This window comes from Aphidius gifuensis, linkage group LG5 (assembly GCF_014905175.1).
Source record: "Aphidius gifuensis isolate YNYX2018 linkage group LG5, ASM1490517v1, whole genome shotgun sequence".
NCBI lineage: Eukaryota > Metazoa > Arthropoda > Insecta > Hymenoptera > Braconidae > Aphidius > Aphidius gifuensis.
In genome coordinates this window covers 7,312,755-7,336,463 of record NC_057792.1, presented here as the reverse complement: position 1 = coordinate 7,336,463, position 23,709 = coordinate 7,312,755, and the positions used below count along the sequence as shown (strand labels likewise).

The 23,709-nt window shown below is 27.3% G+C and overlaps 1 long non-coding RNA gene across 1 annotated transcript in view; it reads left to right on the top strand.

Annotated features, from left to right (window-relative positions):
- LOC122857433 overlaps positions 1-18,743 on the top strand; it is a 66,298-nt gene extending 47,555 nt beyond the window's left edge. Inside the window, exon 3 of the long non-coding RNA XR_006374194.1 lies at positions 18,464-18,743. This is a non-coding gene — a long non-coding RNA (uncharacterized LOC122857433). The remainder of the gene's footprint in view (positions 1-18,463) is intronic.
- The last annotated feature ends 4,966 nt before the right edge of the window (positions 18,744-23,709 follow it).

The window sequence follows — 23,709 nt, the reverse complement described above, 5'->3', positions numbered from 1 at the left end:
GTTGGTTTGAAAGTTGTTATTTGTATTGTGTGGTCATTTTTCTTGCTTATTTTACTTAGAGTTCTGTATGATCTTCTAAGTAAGATTGAGTTACATTTTTCTGGGTTTAGTTTTAGTCTCCAAGTAGTATAAAAAGTGTTGATATTATTTATTAGTTTATTTAGTGTGGCTTGAATTGTTTCTGGTGATTTGTCAGCTGTGTATATGATAAGATCATCAGCAAAACCAATTGAGTGTGTTGATTTAAACCAAAAGAATTTAATATGTTGGCAGTATAAATGTTGAAAAGAATTGGAGAGTTGATTGTGCCTTGTTGAAGGCCAGCTTCTATGTTGAATGTGATGGAAGAAGTGTATTTGCCATCTGTTGTTATGAATTTTTTGTTGTTAATCATGTTTTTTATTATATAAATAAGACATTTTGGAAAATTCTTATTTTCCAATTGATAAATTAATCCATCGTGCCACACTGTATCGAATGCCTTTTCAAGGTCGATTAAAATAGCACCCACCATTTTATTATCACAAAGGTACTTGTTAGTGTCTGAGAACAATTTGTGAACAGCATGAATTGTGCTATGCTTATGTTTAAATCCAAATTGCACTTCAGGTGTCGTTTTATTGTTGTTGCAGAAATGGCTTATGCTATTATTTATTGCTGCTTCAAATACCTTGCTTATTGATGGGGTAAGACTTATTGGTCTTGTACCAGCTGGATCATCAGGTTCTTTACCTTTTTTTGGCAGTGGAATTACTTGTGCTGTTTTCCAAGAGGTTGGAAAGTAGTAATGGTTCAGAGCATTGTTAAAAATAACTGTGTATGCTGTTATAATTTTATCTGATAGATGTTTTAGAACTATGGATGGAATGTTGTCAGTGCCTGATGATGTTTTATTTGGTAACTTGCAAAATATAGTGTTGATTTTGTTGATGTTTGTTAAATATCTGTTTGTGTTGTTTGCTTCTTTTGGGTTTGATGCTGGATTGTTGATGCTGAAGGTTGTATATGTTGAGTTGTTATTTTTTAAGTTTAATATTTCTTGGTCAATGGCATGTGCTTTGTTTTTAATTATGTTAGAGAATTTTATTGCATAGTCTTGTTTATTAATTTGTTGGGTTGTGTTGATGGCTTCACATTTCATAAAATATACTTTTTATGTCTTTTTCTTGAATATAATATTCATCAAAAATAGCTATTTTTGACAAATATGTTGAGGAACATGTTTTAATAAAAATTATAGATTCTCTTGAAAATAATGCTCAACCCAGGTAGAAATTAGAGTCGATTTGAGGTCACTTTTTTGACTTTACATGTTAATTTGATATGAGAAGTCGAAAAATTGACTCTTATTTCTACCTCGATCCTGGATGATTTTTGTGACAGTCATATAAGTAGACATAAATTTGGCGTGGAGAATGACTCATTTTATATTGAAAATGACTGAAAAATTTTATCTCGAGAAAGGCAAATGTAACCTTTTTATTTTATTTTATTTTATTTTTCAAATTTTGAAATAAATAACCGCTATTCTGTTGCTAGATGACTACACAGTACCAATATTTAATCATTTATTAAGCATGCAAATCAAAAGTTAAGGTACAACCAAGAAAAATTCAAAATAATATCGATTTGAAGAATTTTATAGACTAGATAATTGAAATGATACACCTTTTTATGTAAACGGATTTTTTGTTTGATATGATTAATACTATATATATGGAACAATGTATTTAATATTATCAAAAAATAAAATGACATTCTGATATCAATTTTTTTTTTTTTTTTTTTCAAAAACTTCTAAGTTGGATCTGTTTTAAATCAGGGAAACCGGATCCGGTCAGCCTTAGCCAAACCTGACTGAACCCGGAGATAACTTTGAAAAAAAAAATAAAGTCCGATTAAAGTCTGGCAATCTGGATCCGATTCAGATCAACAAAGAGTAAAGACAGCCGGATCCGGTTAGCCTTAGCCATAACGGATCCGAAAAGGGTCGGGAAACTCGGATCCGGATTACCTTAGCCATACTGGATCCGATTAGGATCCGGATCCGGCCGAGCCGGATTCAATTTCCACTCGGGTACTGTCGGCCATGTTGTGTCAATCGACCTGCTATCTGGTGCTTACCGAATTTTGGATCAAAAAGTCAAAAATAAAATTCAATAACTCTCGAAATTTATTTGAACAGTTACAGTTGCATGTAAAATCGGTTTGGACAGACAACGCTCACAACGTTGGCAGCCCTGTTTATCTACACATATGAATATCCAATCACTTCACACTCAACGTATAACATAACCTAGATGTATGACATATTTAATAAATAGTTTTGCAAGATGAAAAAAAATTTTTGATAACCTTTTCATTCAGCAAAACAATTCATTTCAATGTCATATCGTCGCATCAAAGGATGAAGAGCGTAAGTGCCATTTTTGAAAATTTTTTTTTTATTAAAGGAAAAAGGGCGTAAATACAAATTTATTTATTTTTGGGTTTTTCATGTAATTTCAAAGCTTAAAAAAAAAAAAAGGAAAAAGGGCGTAACAACCTTTGATAAAGGATAAAAGGCGTATGTCCAGGGACTTACGCCTTTTTTCCATTATCAAAATCATTTCGATAAAAGATGAAAGGCGTATGTCCAAGGATTTATGTCTTTTTTCCGTTATCAAAATAATTTTTGATAAAAGATGAAGGGCGTATTTCCAATTTTATTTTCAATTTATTCAAAGGCAGTGTACTTAGACTGATCATTTATTTATTGATAATTATAAATAAATAATCAATAATTTAAAAACACTACCTTTGAATAAATTGAATAAATTATTTTGAAAACGGAAAAAAGGCGTAAATCCTTGGATTTACCCTTCATCTTCTATCAAAAATGATTTTGATAATGGAAAAAAGGCGTAAGTCCCTGGACATACGCCTTTCATCCTTTATAAAAGGTTGTTACGCCCTTTTTCCTTTTTTTTTTTAAAGCCTTAAAATTAGATGAAAAACCCAAAAATTAATAAATTTGCACTTACGCCCTTCTTCCTTTAAAATTGACGTTTTTGGCACTTACGCCCTTTATCCTTCAATGCGACGATATAGTAATCACGAATTTTTTATTTTCTTTCCCGAGATGAAAAAGTCTTGAAAAATGGACTTTTTCCATACTCTCAATACACTTTTTCTATACTTTTTTGGAGCTCAAGACTTTTTCTGTACTTCATCTTTTTATCTCAGGATTGTTTATTTGTTTTTACAACTTTTTATGTAAAATTTACAATGAAAGTATCAAAATTTATTTCTGGTCTTTTTTTTGTATATTATAATTGATTCGTCGTTGTTTATAATAGCTACAGCTTATAAGCCAAAGAAGTCAATTAAATACAAGTAATACACGCATAAGTAAAAGAAATTGAAATTTTTTTTTATTGTTTTTTAAGAGTAGTACACGCATGCTAATTGGTTAGTTGCGCCATTTTGCCTAAGATTTTACGATTGAGACCGTTGTTAAGTATACTACAAATGGGTGGCATATTTTATATTGCTACTATAAAATTATAATCACCTCTACCATATGTAAAATGTAAAACTCGTAATCGTTTGAATACTGCAAAAAATAAAAACCCACGAATTAAAATGATGTTTGTTGTATACATAGTTTTCGTAAAAAACTTTGAGACTACACTTTATATAAATATATATATGTTTATGAATATATAAATAAACCCATAACGATATATATGTATAACGATTATATTATTATATAATATATATATATATATGAGTTTACATGGAGTTCAAGAAAGTCGACGACACGTGGCACATCATAGCAGCTGGCAAGCTGTAACCATTGTGTCCTGAGCATATGAAAAGAAATAAACATATAAATATATTTATAGGCAAGAAAATAGTCCCTCAAGAAGGACAATTTAAAACCTAAGAATATAAAAGCCTTAAATTGTCAAATTATAGAGCAGATTTTAACTCTCTTATTATGGAATATATCATGACATAAATATAAAAACGAAATAGACATTTTTTTAGTATAAACTATAATAAAAAAAAAAGTGCTGAATTAACGATTGAATGTAAGAGACCAAGTTGCTTCATTCCGAGATAATAAAGTATAACACTTTTTGTTTGTGTTAAATTGATAACTCAACACACAAACCTATACGTTTCACACAATTATAATTTTGAAATAAATTTTTTTACGACCTATACAATGTTGAACCTGGAATTTCAAAAAGTTTGAATGCATTTTTTTCATACAACCAAAACAACATTTTACTGTCAAAGCACGTATAGGGTTCTACACTGAGAGGAATATTTTAAAATCTATGTAATATTCGCAAAAACCCTTTAAAAAACAATATAATAAACAATTAAACAACAACAATAAACAATAACAATGTTAAATAATGTATTTCAAACTATTTTTTTGCTATTAACAAACTTTTGACTAGCTATTGAGTTGCTGAGAATTTGATATTGATTTGTTGTTGACTTGCTATTGAGTAGATGTTTTATTTTATATTATTCTCCCGGTAACTTTTCATAAATTACCAAAACTGAGATTACAATGAATGACAGCTTAAACATAACCTAAAAAAATAGCTCGAAGCCCTATTAATTTTTATATCAAAAATTTCCTTTTTTTTTTCTTCTATAAATCTCTAGTTTTTGGTAAACCTGTGTATATTTTTCTTGAAATGGCTAACCAGGTAATGGAAAACTAAACTTGGTTCTTCATAAGACCCTATGTTTAACTTCTAAAAAAGTAGTCGGCTTTACCAATTAATTAAAAAATAACAAAATAGGACAAAATTAACAAAAAATTCAAGATAGTGTATTGTTATCTCAAGAAGTTACAGCAAAAATTTCAACAATAGTTGTATATTTTCTACCAGCACTGGTAACGCCTTAACCTGCTAATAATCTGCTATTGAGTAAGCACCCATTTCATTAACGACTCTTTCGCTAGGGTACTTTACAAAATCAAGAAAAACAATTAAAAACTTGTAACCACAGTTAACAGCTCTCAGCTGAAAAGCTGATGAACCAACTCCAAGACAATTCCAAAGTGAGAGTCCATCCGAGTGTTAGCCTCTCAAGTAGCTCTCAGCTGAAAAGCTAACTTGACGAGACCAAGACCAGAGTTAGATTTTTCTAAACGTTGAATTTTTATTCGAATATATTTATTTGAATTAAAAAACAGACAATGACTTAAGCGAAATAGAGTATATATGTATTAATTATTGATACTCAATAATTATTATATATCCCTGGTAGAAATTTGCCCTTAGTGCGAGCCAATTGCGAGGCATCACAAACTTGCAGCAAGATAGGAATTAAGCGTGCAGCGTTCTAACTACGAGCATATATGTTACGCGCAGTTGACTTGCAGCTACAATGCACTGCGAGTTTGTGCAACCAACAAATCTGAGGTTGGGTTAGGTAAATTTTAAAAGAGGGGGTAATAATAATAATAATAATAATAATAATAATAATAAAAATAATAATAATAATAATAGTTTGCTTTTATTTTTTATATATATTTTTTTTTATTGTAAAATCACTTAATATAATAATGTTAGTCGATTTTTTTTTAATTCATAACAAATTAATATACCTACACAGTGGAAAAAAAAATAAATTTTGATTCTACTTCACCACAAGTGGAAAAAATATATTTAATTTATATTTAATAGAAATATAAATTAAATTTAATGGATATACAGTTTTGGACATACTAAAAGTAAATTTATAAAAAATTTAGAAAAGATTTTGAACAAATATAAATAAATTTAGAATATGTTTAAGTTTGGACATACTAAAATTAAACTTTTTCTAAATTTTTTCTTAATTTTCTTTTTATTTTTTGTAAATTTTTTTTACAATTAATTTTCGTATGTTCAAAACTGTATATATTTTAAATTTAGTTTATATTTTTTCTAAATCTTTTCTAAATTTTTTCTGAATTTAATTTTAGTATGTCCAAAACTGTATATATTTTAAATTTAATTCATATTTTTTCTAAATTTTTTCTAAATATAAAATAAATTTATTTCATATTTCAAATAAATATATTTTTTCCACTTGGGACATCTATACATGGACTGTATCAAGAACAGGCATAGATAAAAATTCTTACTAAAAAAAATGAAAAGTATACAAAAATCATGTTCAAATTAAATAAAATTATATTCAAGCCACAAACAAATATTCAAAAGGCAAAGCCAACATTTAAATATAAAGTTTGTATATATTTTGAAAATAATTCATATCTAATAAAATATTTTCATGAATATTTTTATAAATATATTCAATAAATACCGAAGAAATAGTGAATAGAATTTACACATTTTTTCCACTGTTATAGATAAGGAATTTTGTTTTAAACTTATTTCAATTGTCGTCAGATGATGATAATGAATCAGAAAATACTGGATTCCAAAATCCAGGAGGAGTGTCATAACGTTCGTTATACTTGGAGCGGTGCCGAGAGCATGCATTCTTACGTTTTTGCACTTCTTCAGCAGATAAATTCAGATTTTGGTACCATTTCTCACAGTCCTTACAATCCCAACCAGTTAACTTTCTACGTTCAGCTTTTTTACGCACTACTCGACCTTTGTAGGCATATTCAATTTTATTTTTTTTATTTTTTGGAATACTAAAAAATATAATACGAATATAAACATATGAACAAATAAAATATAATTCTAAAAAATTATTAGTGAAGTTTTTTACTTACTAATCATAGTCTGATGCAGGAACATCTTCTGTTACTTTTTTTCTGTTTATCTCTGGAGCACTAAAAAATAAATGTAAAAAAATATAATACGAATATAAACATATGAACAAATAAAAAATAATTCTAAAAAATTATTAGTGAAGTTTTTTACTTACTAATCATAGTCTGATGCAGGAACATCTTCTGTTACTTTTTTTCTGTTCATCTCTGGAGCACTAAAAAATAAATGGAAAAAAATGTAATACGAATATAAACATATGCACAAAAAAAAATAATTCTAAAAAATTATTAGTGAAGTTTTTTACTTACCAATCATAGTCTGATGCAGGAACATCTTCTGTTACTTTTTTTTTGTTCATCTCTGGAGCACTAAAAAATAAATGTAAAAAAATATAATACGAATATAAACATATGAACAAATAAAAAATAATTCTAAAAAATTATTAGTGAAGTTTTTTACTTACTAATCATAGTCTGATGCAGGAACATCTTCTGTTACTTTTTTTCTGTTCATCTCTGGAGCACTAAAAAATAAATACATAATTAATTTTTTTACAAGTCGATAGAGTTGTTACATGAATCAAGTTGTTACTTGCTTTTTACATGGACCCATGACAATTTTGCCAGGAACTTTATTCTCTTTTTCTTCAGCCCAAGTACAATATGTATTATCCTCATCATCAGGTCTTTCAGGGTAATCTCGTAAACACTGACTCTTAGCAACTTGTTGATTTTCTTCCCCATCATCATTTTTTGTTTTATTTCTGATAATTGGTGACTTAATAAAGTTCGTTTTCTTTTTTATTGGGCTCGGTGGCACTACTTCATTATCGACCTCTTCATTATTATCACTGTCATTGTTTATTTTTTTTAGAGAACTTGTCACTTCATTATTCAATAAAAGCAGTAAACACGTTTCTTCTAAACCTAAATAAAACAGATTAAATTAATATTACAAAATTGATTAGTTTATGTCATTTAAAATAAAATAGTTAATAATTATATTTACCTTCAACAGAATCCATAATGTCTTTCTGCAATTGTTTCATGTTTTCGAAGCTCTGCCATATTAGTTGGCATTCTTTTTTAGAATCATTCAATTTTTTTTTCACTTGCAAAGCAGAGTGTAGAAAATTTAACTTTGCATTGACAATGTTATTCATCGAGTCCATTTTTTCCTATTGTCCATGATACAAAAAAATTAATTATTAAAATCCAAGTATAATTAATGTTGTCACCATAACCTTAAACTTATACATTTAATACTAATTTTCTAAAGTTATCTCAATTCTACAATATAAAAATTAAAATATTACTTACTTCTTCAAATAGAATAATTAATTATTATTTTGTTATTTTTTTTTATTATATTATTAAATTTATTTTGTAAGAAAAGTCAGACACGTTTTTTTTTTACTATGCACTTGCAGCAAAAACGTCAGCCATTTCCGGTTGAATCCTGTGCATCTTGTTTGCAATAAATTGAGGCTGATTTGCATGGATTCCGCTCTGGCAGCAAAGCAGCCTTAAATTTCACATGCCGCTTATAGTAAACATTGGTAAACATAACCTTCATTACTAATACAGTGCCTTGTTAATTAAATAACACGTTTTCTTACTAATTAAAATATTCAAAACAAATATATATTTAATCGAATATGTCAAGTTTACAAATCAAACGTTATCAAATTGTTCGATTCCGAACTCAAGGCTCGTCTCTCAAAGACAGCATAGACATTATTCCCCGAGAGTGGTTTTTATTAGATGGAAAAGAAAAAGATGGTAGTAGAAAACTAAAATGTTATTATCCAATATTGAAAACTAATGAAGAAAAAGCCAATTTTCAAATGATGGTAAAACAAAAACAAATACCAGACCACAGTTGGAAAACATACAATATAAACATTATTGCTGAAGCAAGTAAGTACAATTTTGGCTTAATGTCTAACTTTATTTTCTATTCTTTATTTTAATGTTTGCTTAAAAGAAATTAAATAGTTGAGATATTCAATTATTTATTTTTATTTATTCATTGTATTTTTAACCATTAATTTTTTTTGTATTTTTATTAGATACTTACTCATCAGCTGAACAGAAAGCAAAAGAGTTAGAAACAAAAAAACATGCTTTCACTGACGAGGAATCAGATATTGAGGGTAAATTTCAGCGTTTGAACGATTCTATGAAGAAATTTGTATTTGTAAAAGACCAAAAAAAAATGGAAAATAAAGCACCCACTACATTATTGACATCAACCAAAAAAAAAAACTCAATAAAAAGTAAAAAACAAACATGCAGCTTCAAGAACGTTTTGGATCTTGCTGACAAAGGTATATGATAATTTTTTAAAATTGTAAAGTATGATCTAGAAAAAAAATTGTGTACATGAGCTATATAAAATTTAATTTTTTAGCAGATTATAAAAACGAAAATCAAGAAGAGCATTATGAAGACCATCCCATCAATCTTGAAAGCCTAAATAATGAAGATTTAATTAACATAGAAATAGTAACAGAGAATTCGATTGATAATGTTGATACTAGTGGTATTGGTGAAGATTGTAAGTATCATTTTTTTTGTAAATAAATATCAAAACTTTTCACTTAAAAAGCTACTTTTTTATTCAAGCTGTCAAGATCAACAACTTACATCAACTCCAGGAAATCATCCTATCAGTCGTGGATAAAAATAATTTACTCATACAATCAATCAATGATTTGACTGAGAAACATGTAGCACTTGAAACAACTGTGAAAACTCTCGTCGATGAAATAACAAACTTGAGAAAAGACATGTCCAGTCATTCACCTGGTACAGCAGGGTTGACACTTTCATTTTTAAAAAACCAATACAAAATATCTCTGCCAATGAATTCTGAAGCAGAATTAGATGAATTTGAAAAACTTCTAAATAATTCTGAGTTTAACAATGATATTGTACGTATGAATGATAATTATATTTTTACTCATGAACAAGTTTTAAACGAATATTTTAAAAATTAAATTTCTAATTCACAGGTCAACTACATGGTAAAATTGAATAGCACAAACAGCGTAAATTCAAGTGCTAAAAATATAATTAGTAATTTTTTAACAAAAACGTTGGTAATGGGCTATACAGCAGTTAAATTGTCTGAAGGAAAAAAAATATTCAGTCTTTGTTTTCCACTTTTATATAGATGCTTCAAAGGTACAAAACTAAATAGATAATTGACCTTATACTAAAACTGAGTTTGGATTTTTTATTTTTTTTTTATTTTCTTTTTTTAAATATATTGACCTTGATATTTATCTATTGCAGATGCCATTCTCCAATGTGGAGGTGCAGAACTGTCATCAGTCATCAGAGCTATTGGAAATAGTTTCACTCAGTCTAAAGACTGGTGTGGTGGCAGGCCATTGAGAATTTCAAAAAAAAAATTACAAACTATTCTGTCAGAAAGTGAAACTGTTTCAATAAAAAAAAAAAAAATAGACAATCCAGTGGAATCTCCAGTCATGATGACTGAAGATTCTCCATACAATTCTGGAGAAGAGTCAGAATAAATAAATCAGCAAGCAATATTTATGGCAATATAAAATAAAAATCAAATAGATTTTTTATTAAAAATGTATGCAATAAAACAAGTACAAATAAAATGGCTAAATGGATATGAATAAACTGTTTTTATTATTTATATTTGCTGAAAGTCTAACACACTGGAATCAAGCTATTAACCATGGAGCATTGGCATCGCGAAAAATCTATTCTGAATATGAACATCAAAATTTAAAGTCAACATGATCATTTTAATTTTTATATCTTGCAACGAAATTGTAATCATATTGTTCAGGGTTGGCTTTTGTATCTCCCACAAATTTAATTGTCCTGATTTCATTTCAGGATATTCATATACGTGATTTTTAATAGACCATCGGAGTCCTTCTATGAGAATATTACCATCTTGATGGTAAATTTTTTTTATTTCAAAAATATGAGTGTTCTCAAGTAGTGCCATATTATCAGGTGCTTTTGAAGTAAGCAAAGATCCTCTATATTTCAATTTTTTTATTTCATAATTATTTTCTTTGATAATTTCTATCTCGTGTATTAATTTAGCTTGATCGTTCAACATACCATGTTCATGAATCCGACGACATAACTGAGCAACCGTGTGTGTTGGCGATCGAAGCATCCTTTTGATTTTCCCCAATGCATTTTCAAATGGAAAAGCAGTCATTTCACTTAAGCTGCAACGCAAATTAATAACATCTTCAGCAACATGATACATATTATGCATATTCATGACAGTAGATTTGTCAGTATAACACTCTTTACAATTGTTAAAAAATGTTTGTAATAAATTACTGGCTTTATTTATGTTTGCACGTACAAGAGCTGTTTTTCTACACCATAATAGCTTTGAAGCAAAGTGAAATAATAAAAAATGTTTGTATTGATCATCTGATATCATATTTTTCAATATTATAGGCCCAACATAAAAAACAAAAAATTTTAATTCTGTTGCTTTATACCTCGAAAACTCTAACAGTGTACGTATTTTTCTTGAGAACTCAAAAGGTATTTGTTTTTGAATTAACTGGAGTCTTCGAGACACTTCTTCTTTACATCTTTGACTTGTTCTAAATGCTCTACTGCTTTGATCTGAAAACCAGTACTCTAGCAACTTAGACATGACTCCTAAAAATCCCGAATGCATAAAGTCAAGTACAAATAACTGGACCATGTCAATCGTGGGTCGAATCATCAGTAATGGTGAAGGCCTGATATGATGATTAACATCATCATATTTTCTAAATAACTCATTGGTTCTTGGATTTCCAATATCAGGGAACACTGTTGTGTTGTCAACTCTTGTTCCAGACGTATCACATCTTTCACAAGAATAGAATCCAGTGTGCCCAGCAATTCCTTTCAACAAAGCACGAGCTGGTGTGTCACAAATAAAACTATGAATTTTAATTTCGTAATGATTCTCTGTTAAAATAAAGCCATTGTCTAGTAATTTATTCATTTCTTCAATAAATTGCCGTAAGTAACTTTGCAAGTCAAAAGGCTTGGACCTTCCTACATAAATAGCAACAACAAATGGTTCATAGAAAGCTAAATGATTGTGTACTTTGCATAAAATTGGCCATGCAGTTTTACAGCTTGAGTGTGACAATGGTAAGCCATCGCAGTTAAATTGAAGTTCGACTGTACCAGTTTCATGAGCAGCAGTGTTGATGCACTTCTTTAACCCTTGTTCGACCCCTAAGTACGTGAATTTCCCAATAGTTTTTCTATCAGCATCTTGCATATCTACAATATGATATGTTGCTCTTGTTGTTCCTAAAAATGTTTTTGATGAGTGTGGTAGCTCTGGGAGCAACCTCTGTCGCATAATAATAAGAAGTGAAGTAAGGTGTACATGTGGAATTTTACATTGAACAGCCCATTTTCTAAGTAGCTCAACTTCTGGTGCCTGTTCTCTGTTTTGATCAGGATTATTTACATTCAAATCTTCATTATCAGTTTCACTACTACTACCCTGATCAATGTGTTCATTTTCATATTCTTCATCACTGTGGTCATCATGATCAGTATCACCATCATGACTATCTTGATCATCTTGATTATGCTGATTGGGATCATTTTCTTGATTATTAAGGTCATCTTGATTATATTGATGCCCGTCATTTTCTTGATCATCTTGATTATGTTGGTGCATATGATGATATCCTACGTTTTCATTATTAAATCTCACTTCATGATCATTCATAGCTGCACGATTATTAATTAAATTATTAATATTAATAGTAGATATGGTGTTTTCGAGTCTGTGTTTGAGAATAGCTCTATGCTTCCTCATTTTCAATAAATTTCTTATTCTTATCACTTCAGAATCCATATTTTATATTTTTAGCACGCAAATTAAAAACTTTTGAATTTTTAATTTACGCAAATAAACAAAAAAAAAGTAAACAAGTTATCTCAAGTTTTTGTTTATAAAATACAGGTTAAATTTATTATGTCTAAATCTAAATAATGCGCGCGCATGAATCAAAAAATATTTACAGTCTCGCAGCTGCCTTGCAGCTAAATGGGACCGCAATTCTTGCATTCTCTGACTTGCTTCTATCTTGCTGCGATAGTTAATCTCGCAAAGCGAAGGGAAATTTCTACCAGGGATATATTATCATTACTTTCTTTTTTTTTAAATAAATTATTTAAATCAATTTACAAAAAAATTGTATAGGTAATTACTAACCATATGATTTGGATATTTGGGAATTCTTTTTTTCAAACAGCTGAAAATAGTTGTTGAGACTTAGATTTATAAGTCGTGCAAACAATGGATATTGAAGTTGAGAGTTGAAGGTTGAGTGTTGAAAGATAAAAGTTTATATGGAGTTTGCTGAGTATAGTTTAAAATTATATCTCAGTTGAAGTTTTATACATATTCATATATATATATATATCTATGGAATAATAATTACGAGATAGTATACGATTTAAATTTTTCAGATGACCTTGCATATAATGTGGGATGTATTTGACTTGATGTATTTGTATATATATAGAGTTTTGATTACACAGTTAAAAATTTAGTATTAAAAATAAAATAGTCTGCGTTTAAAAATTTTTCGAGTTAAAGTTTCTAAACTCTGATATATTTGTTTAACACTTTAATGTTTTATTAAATTTATAATTTAACAGGTACATCTTATACAATTTTGATGTTAAAATACGCTTAAGGTTGAATGTAAATACGAATTCCCTCTACTCGATTTTGCTAATTTTTTTTTTAATCGCTAGCTAGAACATTTCTCTATTTTATAGAATTTTTTCAAATTTTTCGACCGTCAAATAAACTTGACCGATTTAAGACGGCCGTAAACGGAAAAACCCACGTTTTGATCTGTATCTAAAAACCCCTCTACTCGAAATTACTAAATTTGATTTAGATTGTAGTTTTTTTAATTACGAAAATTAAAAAAAAAAAATCATCAATTTCGACCGTGTTTTTTAGAAGATCGCAAACGATTAATAAACTCCAAAATTTACTTCACTTTACTGCTGCAGTCGTAGTTGTGTGTGTTCGTGTAGGCCGGGTACACTCATACTACTACAGATGTGATAGTAACGGACACAGATTTTAGGCATAGAGGGCACCAATTTATTTTAAAAAAGCATGGGCTGGGGCGAGCCCCTTTGGCACAAAAAAGTTATTCGACGATGGGACTTACATTCAACTTTAAGTTATCAATTTTTTAAATTTAATTTTGAGTTGATATAAAAATATTTCTCGAATATATTTTTAAAAAGTTTTAACACATTATCTTTGTGTTAATTTCACAACTTGCCTCAATTGTTAACTTGACACAAAAGTTAAGAGCGAAGACAACGTATTACTTTAAGAAATATTCAATTAATAAAATGGTTGAAAATTATGGTGAAATGATTAATTGCTTTGCATTAACACACTCAGCGACATTGTCATGTTCAATAAATTTTTTTGTTATAAATAAAAATAAATAATTTGTCTAAACAAGTGTTAAATAATGTAAATTAAACAAATCGTTGTAATTATTATTTTCATGGCAGACTCAATAATTGGTTATTTTAACCAGCTGGGTTAATAAAAAGATATTACTATGACCATTTAATAAGTCTTGTTATAAAAAAAAAAATTTGTAAATATTAAAATTTAACAGTTTAACATCAATATTGTTTTTTACAAAACAGTTTAAACTGATTGCATTAACTAAAAGAAAAAAAATAGCAATGTTTAAACAAATTTAATATTAAGGACAATTATCACTCATATGTTAACTGTGTTTGTTTTTATTTTTTTTATTCCCATAAAAATATGCCAAGGCAAGAATATACTATTGCCAAGGTAAGCTATATTATTTGTAAGAACATATTTTATTTAGTTATGGCATGTGGATTCAATACATATCGGTCTCATTGCTCTGCTTGTCTCGTCATTCCGGTCTTGAGGACCGAGACTACCACCCGGGGGTTGACTCTTGGGGCCCTCATCTCATTGTAAATTCAGTTAAGCACAAAAACACACGAACAAGATCCGGTAAAGGATCGTTACGGGCTCTAGGAACAAATAAGAGAGGCGCCTCAAAAACCTATATCTTCTTTTCGCCATTGTTGAATTTTTTTTATTCATTATTTTTTTTTTCTCTTCTATAATTTTTTTTTTCTTTTGTAAATTTTATACACTTTCTTTTAGTAGAATTCAACTTTTGTATACCATATATAATTTTTTTCCATTTTTTTTTTATTTTGCGGAATATATATATTTATTTTTTTTCTCAGTACAACTAACCTTTGTCTATTTTTTTTACTGAAATGAATAACGGTTACCTTGACTTCATGACTTATGATCATTATGAATTTCTAACTTGGTGCAAGAATTAAAAATATATATATTATGTTATTGAAATTGAAGGAAAATTCAATCATGTATAAAATTATCAAACAGTTTTAATAATCTATTATCCAAAATAATAATTAACTATGTTATTAGAGTATAATCATAAAGATAAAAAATTTTGATTAATAAATTCTTAGCGTGAAATTAAAAATCGAATTGTCGAAACAAAAAAAGAAAAAAAACGATTTAACAAAATATATTACCGTTCCCTCACAAGAACACCTCAGTGTTGAGGGTTAAGTTATATGGTATCTTAACTTTCTGCATTAAAATTACTGTAACTCAAAAAATCATTTATAAAAAAAATTACTTCGTTTTATTATTTGAATTACCGTATCTCAAGTTTCATGACATAAAAAACACCGGATAAAACAATTACAGTATAAAACACCATGTATATCTCTCTAAAAAAATATCCATGGAAAAATATATATCCACTAAATATATCCAAAAATATATTGAAATTATATCCGAATATATAAAAGTTATAGTTATTTATGGCCTAAATTTATATCTGTAAATTATATCCAGATAATATATTTTCAAAAATATCTCATAATATATTTTTTAGATGTAGCTGCGCAGTTTTATATTTTGTGTTTATATTGAGTTTCAAAAATATTTAAAATATATTCAGGATATATTTATAGAATCTATATCTATTATATTCAATATTTATTTATTTATTTATTTTTATATTAACCCAACAGTACAGAATGACTAATTATACAGGATTAATTTCTTAATAACTACTTTATAAAACTAATCACCTTATGGATAATATATACTACAATTTATAAATTATTAATTATTAAAATGTATTGTTTATACCTTATCTATCATATAATTTATTATTTAATTAATATATATTAGTATAGGATATAATCAAAAGGTATTTGTAAATAAAAAAATGTATCCATATTATATAGTTTCTGGATATATTCTCACAAGATATATTTTAAAGTCCAAATAGATATATTTCCCAGTTATATTTTTTCCATGCAGGTAAACTACTGGAATTCTAAAAAAAAACAACTTTATTATTAAATAATAATTATTTCTAGTAATACTCATTTTTATTTTATAAATTTTATGGATTCATTGAAGTGTAAAATTATTTTTTTTTTCTATTATAATATTTCAAAGTAAAAAAAAAAAAAAAAACAATAATTATATTCAAAATTGAGAAATGAATTTTTTTTAAATATAAAATTATATTTAAATAACTATGTACACTCGACAAATCGTACATATCAAACATCACGCAAATAACATAAAACATAGGGTAGCGTGTGATTTTTCTTCTGGCATTTGTGGTCGGTCGGCCTTCCTTCTTGCCTCCATATTCGCGCGGGGGAAAGATAAAGACTACGATGCACAAAATAATAAGAAAAAAAAAAAAAAAAATCGAATAAAAAAAAAAAACGAAGGGTCTGTGTAACGTAAGATAAAAAGAAAAGAAAAATAAAAAAAAAATAAAATAAAACGAAGAAAATATAATAAGAGAAACAGAGAAAACAAAAAGGCAATAAGAGCTGTGTTCTTCTCTTGGTGGACCGCAAAGAGGGAACCGGACTGAAAGAGCGCAAGTGTCGTTGACGTATAAATATGTATATGTGTATATAGATGTGTGCTTGTGTTGATGCTATATATGCTTATGTATGTTTTTGACTGTATAAATGCAGTGTAGCTGAGTAACATAATATTATATTATATGTGAGAGTCGCCGTCGGCGAAAAGACGCGAACTTGTACGAAAGCCGAGTATAATATATATATATATATATATATATATATATATTTTTTTTCTTTTTATCACTTCCTTTTTTTCTCTTTCACTCTTATTGCAATAGGTATTTTCAACTCACTAGAATTTTATTTATATATACTTTGCCTCTCAAGTATTTTATCCATCGTTTCATTTTATATATATATATATATATATTGGTCTTTCTGTGTGGCTCGTTTGTGCTCGTTTTCTAACCAGTCATCAAAGTGGGGGGTGATTCGCATTTGAGAAGGGGCCTCTTATCGGTTCATAGGATCACCGTGGTTAGCACGTACGCCAACCGCACCAAACAGAACCTCTCTCTCAATGCCACGGAAACATGCCACAAACAGTCGTCAATTTTCTCACAAAAATAAAACAAATAAATGTATTTTATTATTATTTTTTTAATTTGAAAAAAAAAACAAATTATTTTATTTGTAGAATTATATTTTTAAAACTTGTTTTAAATATTCATCATTATTTTAAAGGCTGTTATCATTAAAATGATACAAAAATTTTACGTATTCATAGAAAATTATCCAAGCTGAAATATTGTATATTAGTTTTTTCTTTATTTCTAGCGTAGATAATATCTTCGGACTTGATTATCGAAGCAAAAAGTTCAATGATAGACTATTAAAAGTTGTTACGACTTTTACTTCCTCTAAATGATCAAGTTTGGTCATCTTTTTAAAAAAAATTACAATGAAACAGTCTTGAAACCTTGCTAAATCATTCAATCGGTAGTTGCAATTGTAATAAACGAAATAAAATATTATTTAATTATCTTATTTTTCGTTTTTTTATTTATATTTATTCTCCTTGCATCTGTAAATCTGTTTTCTTGTATAAGTTATTTGACAATTGATTATATTTTTCACTGTACAAGTTTCAGCATTGAATGAAAAATAAAGAGTCACAAGGCACATCAGTTTAATTGCGATTCAGGCCGTAGGGCGGTTTGCCTCATGAAAGTATAATTTTACCTCCGCGCCGCTGATCGTTTCCACTTTTTTTTTTTTTTTTTTACTTCTTTTCAAGTATTTCTTTTTAGATTTTTTTTTTTGCATCTTTATTTTCTTCCCTTGTAGGCTCACATTTTTTTTTCTTTTTTTTCTCATTGCTTTTTTTTTCATCTTGTCTTCTTTACTCTCTTTGATCGTATCCATACACAATCACCAACCAACGCTTTTCCCACCATTCAAATTCACCTTGAAGGTCGACTGCCCCCGCCCACGTTTCTCAATATATTTTATGTTTGATATTATCCATCATCGATGTTATCCAAATTTTAATATCAAAATTGAATTGTATATAAATATTAAATTGTTTTTTTAAATTTATAAATATATATTATCGTGATTTTTAAAAACAACAATAATCATGCACATTTCGCTTTGTACATGTTCAAACAAAATAATAATAATCATAAAAATATATTTGGAATTTTTGTTTGTTGAATTTTGATTTTATATGTGGTATATATATTTATTTCTTTTATTTCTTTTTTTCAGTGTCCTCTTGAATTTGATGAAATCGACCCTATTTGTGGTACAACGTTCATAAAGGATCGTTTATCGATGCATCAAGCATTGACCTCCATGGTCCATTGATTGAGCAAATGGAATTAAACTTCATTTACGGATAAGAAAAAAGGCCACTTGCTGCCAATTACGGATCTGCTATATATACGCTGACGCAAACGAGCGTGTTTGAATGTGTATATAAATATTTTTTTTTTTACAATACAATACACATTTATACATATTTATATATTTTTTTACAATAGTGTATACTCGCATGTTTTTTAATCTTATGTAATAAAAGAAAAAAGTTATTTATAAAATTACAAAAAAAAACAAATTTATTAAACTAAATTTGTTAGATGATTTATACAGAATTTTTTTCGTTAATTTAATTTTAGATTAATGTGTATTAATATACAAAAGTAAATGTTAAAAATTGTAGGTTCAATCGACATTATAAAATGTTAAAATATATTCAAAAGACATTATTAAAATTGAATCTGCAAATAATGTGAATTCAATATTATAATTATGTAGATTTACAGCTGTCAAATTTTTAAACTAAATAAATTCTTAAAATTTAGCAACTTTAACACGAAAATTTTTGCATATGAGTATACTTACACTTTTTTTTTTTGCGGTTTTATCTTTTTTATTTTGGAAAAAAAGAGCAATTTCGCGGGCTTTATACATGACGTTGAATAAATGCGGATTTCAAAGTTTCCCCCTTGTTAATTCATTCCTATATATAGGCATCGGTGTAATTGAATTAGCTGAGCGTCGAAGCGTGCCAAAAGAGGGTGGGAGTGACGTCCGTTCTTACAGCGATCCGCCCTATAACTTTCATCACTTACTCTTACTTTGATTTTCATCCGATTTTCCAATGTTTTCAATTGAAAAATGTTTTCAAATTTGCGAAAATCAAATATCTCTTTAAAGAGATATTTGATTCTCGCAAATATTCTGTACTATACAAATTGAGTTATTAAACAATGCAGACAATTAACTAACTGTACAGTTAGAAAAATAATAGAGAACTATAGGAGTTTACGTTTGCTGTTAATTTTATCATTTATTTGTTGTACTGTCAAAAGATAAAATCTATTTTTGTATTTTTCGTAATTGATAAAATGTAACTGCTAGTAAATTAAAATAAAATTTTTGGATGTAAAATAAGTCTTAATATATGTATAATTATATATTTGTATGCAATACATTAGCTATGTAGCTATAACAAAAAGACTTAGACAAAAAATTTGCATTTAGTCTGAAGAAGGACCTTATTTATTTTTTTTCTAATTTTTCGATGCTTCAAATAAATCCAGTGTTTTTTCAAAAAAAAAAAAAAAAAAAAGAAATCGAACGAAGAGCTTATGTCTCTGATATTAAAATATATAAAAAATGTTTATTATTGCACAGCTTCCCTATAGTATATTAGTATTTATATATATAGTTCTATGTATTGTATATTTTTTATGTTGTTGAAATAAAAATACTATATATTTCCAATAAATATTGTCATTATGTCATGCTTTCAAATCAACCGATGAATAATTAGTGATTTTGGCCAGTGCTTGGCTTATTTCTTAAATATTCAAGTATTATTTTTTAAGACTTTCCAAAATTAATTTCCCAAGAAGTGCTATTCTTTTCTTACTGCATTTCTCGAGATATGTTTGGCTCAGATATACATATATCCTGAATATACATTTTTCTGTGAGCTCAGAAAGTTCATTTATCCATTTTTTTTTCAACGGAAAATGAGTTTATGTCTACGGACTATGCATGGTCTTTATCGTTATGAGCATTTATTTTTCATCAGTTTTATGTATAAAGAGACCCACAAGGTCACTGTGGTATTCAATTTTTCCACGAAAAACCACTTCGTAAAACAACTAAATAATTTTTTAAATATCTATCATTTGTATATATACACGGGAAAAACTTCCAAGTAAATTCTACTTCATAGCGTATGGGTTGTTATAAAACGCTATTTTCCAACCCGATATCGGTAGTGATGTCACAATACGATACGATGCGATATGAGAGTTAATCGTATCGTAATTTTCAAGAGCTATCGTCTCGGATCGTATCGTCATAAAGATACAGCTACCACATACCACCACTTGCAAGTTGTCATAACTAATAAATGTCTAATGCATCTTATAGATCTCCGTCTCTTTAGTCTCTCGTTCTATATATATGTTAAGTTATTGAATAGTCGTACAGTCAAGATCTCTTGGTATCAACAAAATGATTTAAATGAACAGAATTTCTGTTTATGTTAACTTAATTTTTTGAATTTATTTCGTTTTATAATTTCAATTGATATTTTTTAATAATATTTGTTATTAATATTATGGAAAAATTGATGTCATATCGTTGATATGGAAAATTAGCTTATAAATTATGTTATGTTATGTGTACCCGTTGTTATTTTTCTTTATTTATTTATTTATGTTGCTTACCCATTGTTATGTTTACCCATTGTTATTTCATTATTTGCTTATCGTAAACATTATAATTTTTGTTAAAAAATAAAAGAGAAGAATTATTTTTTTGGATGATTTTTGACAATAAGTATGGATTTAAGTAAAATATAAAATTGAACAAAAAAAAAAGTACTCGAAGATAATTTATAAAAACTTCAGAATAATTATATTAATATTAAAGTGTTGTTTAAATATTACAATGATAATTTCACGAAAGTTATGCTTAGAAATATTATTTTTTAACGGATATGACCTGCAGTCAAAAAAGCTGAGTTTAGTGTGCAGGCCACAAAAAATATAAAATGAAAAAAAAAAAAAAAGTTTTCGAAGAAAATTTAAAAATTTTCAGGATAATTATATTGGAGTTTTGTTCAAATAATAAAAGTATAGTTTTATGAAAGTTTTGTTTAGAAAAATTTTTTTCAACGAATATGATTTGGAGCGAAAATTACTGAATTTTGTCTGCAAGTCATAAAAAACATAAATTTAAAAACAAAATAGAAGTGCTCGAAGAAAATTTATAAAATTTTTAGGATAGTTATATTTAGCTGTTGTTTAAATATTCAAATGATAATTTCACGACAATTATGCTTAGAAATATTTTTTTAAAACAATGACTTCTGGAAAAAAATACAGAATTTCGGAAAAATATAAAATTGAAAAAAAAAAAATAAAAGTACTCGAAGATAATGTATAAAATTTTTTGAATAATTATATTTAGTTGTATCAATAATAAAAACATAATTCTACATAAAAACTTTGTTTATCTTCCAAATACTGAATGTTTTTCAAAGATGAATACTTATTATTGCCAATTGCTCAAATCCTTTGATGAAATACAAAAAGAAAAATAAATTTACAAAAAAAAAAATTGTAAAGTTTTTTTTATAAAGAATGACAGAAAAAGAAAATGAAATGAAAAATTTAGAAAAGTAAAGTGTTTAAAGAATTGACAGTATTGATACAGGCTCTTACAGAATTTCGATTATATATTCAAGATAAGTTAAAGTGTATCATGCTTACAGTACCCCTAGCCTTAATACAATCTCGTATTCCATGGAATACAGATTTAGGCAAAGCTTGGTGTCAACAACCGGGTCAAGCTCTGTTCAAACTCTAGATAACAAGTCTTCTCATTCCTTGACAAAAAATAATTACTTCTGTAAAAATAAAATTTGGTATAATTAATTAATTTATTAATCAGAAAAGACTTATTGCTCAAGATCCTTATTTTTACAATAATATTTAATATTTTTCCTTCTAATAATGTGCACGATTTAAATTCATTTATATCTGTAAATTTTTTATCTGCTTTTTTTTTAATCATAAATATTTTTTAATTCGAAAAAAAAATTGTTAATTTCAAATAATGTTTTTATTTATTGAACCTTTTATATTTAAGAGGTACATATGTATATTATAAATCTTGTCTATCTTGTCCATCAAGGGTAATATACACACAAGTAAATATGTATATGAATATAATGTGTGCATGACCTAGATAACAGTGCTGTCGTGTTGAGTTGAAAACCGATAAAATAGCTTGTGGTTCAATAACCAATAAAATGTTTGTTTCACATCACATACCTTGAGTATATCTTTTTAAACTAAATGACACAACGAAAAAATTGAATGAAGTTTACGTCAATAATATTTTTGATGTAGTTTTTTATATTCAATTAAAATACAGTAAAAATAATAATTTTAATAATAGTTTTTACAACATTATAAAAATATGTCCCAAGTGAAAAAAATATATTTATTGGAAATATAAAATAAATTTAATTTATATTTTTTAAAACATTAATCAAATTTAATTCATATATATTTTAAATATAAATTAAATTTATTTTATATTTCCAATAAATATATTTTTTTCACTTGGGGTAGTTCAAATTTTCATAATTTATATACACAGCCTTGAATTTTATAGTTAAAAATATAAAAAATGTATAAGATGTTAATTTAACACTTTTTAGCTATAAAATATTTTAAATTGATAATTGAACACGAAATTTAATTTAATTTTAGTAATTGTATTAAAGTTACTCAATTTTTTAAATTTCCATTGAGAAAAAACTGCAATCAGTTTTTTTACAATTTAATTTTGAGTTGATAAAAAAATACATGTCTCTAACATATATTTCAATATTTTACAGTATTGTATACTACATAATTTTTGTTAATAACTTTTCCAACATTTTCTTTCTTTACCTTTTTCTCCTGCCAATTTAAGACATGGCTCACAGTTTTCATATTACCATAAAAATTGAGTGTAAACCATGTTTAACAGCAGATTTTACATTTTTGTTTTAACAGTATACAGAGTACATTTGTCTTACGTTTATTATAAAAATAAAACATAATGCCAATAATACTAATAATAGTAAGAAGTGAGATGTACGAGAATGAAGGTCGCAATCAGGGTTGGGAATCCGGATTGCTGAGAGTTCCCACCCCTTTAAAGTCCTTTTTACCTGGAACATTATACAGAAAGGATAAAAATATAAGTCGAACCTCCGTAGGGGTCCCCATCCCCACTCTTATCCATCTTTTTTTTTTCTTGTAAAAAAATTACAACTTATTTTCCGAATATTAATTCAACTTTTTACTTAGTTTTAAGTTTGTAAAAACTATAATAAAATGGACAAAATTAATTAAACAAAAAAGCCATATATATTCAACATGTTTTCATCCCAATTTCTCACACGTAAAAATATATACCTATCTAATTTAAATAAT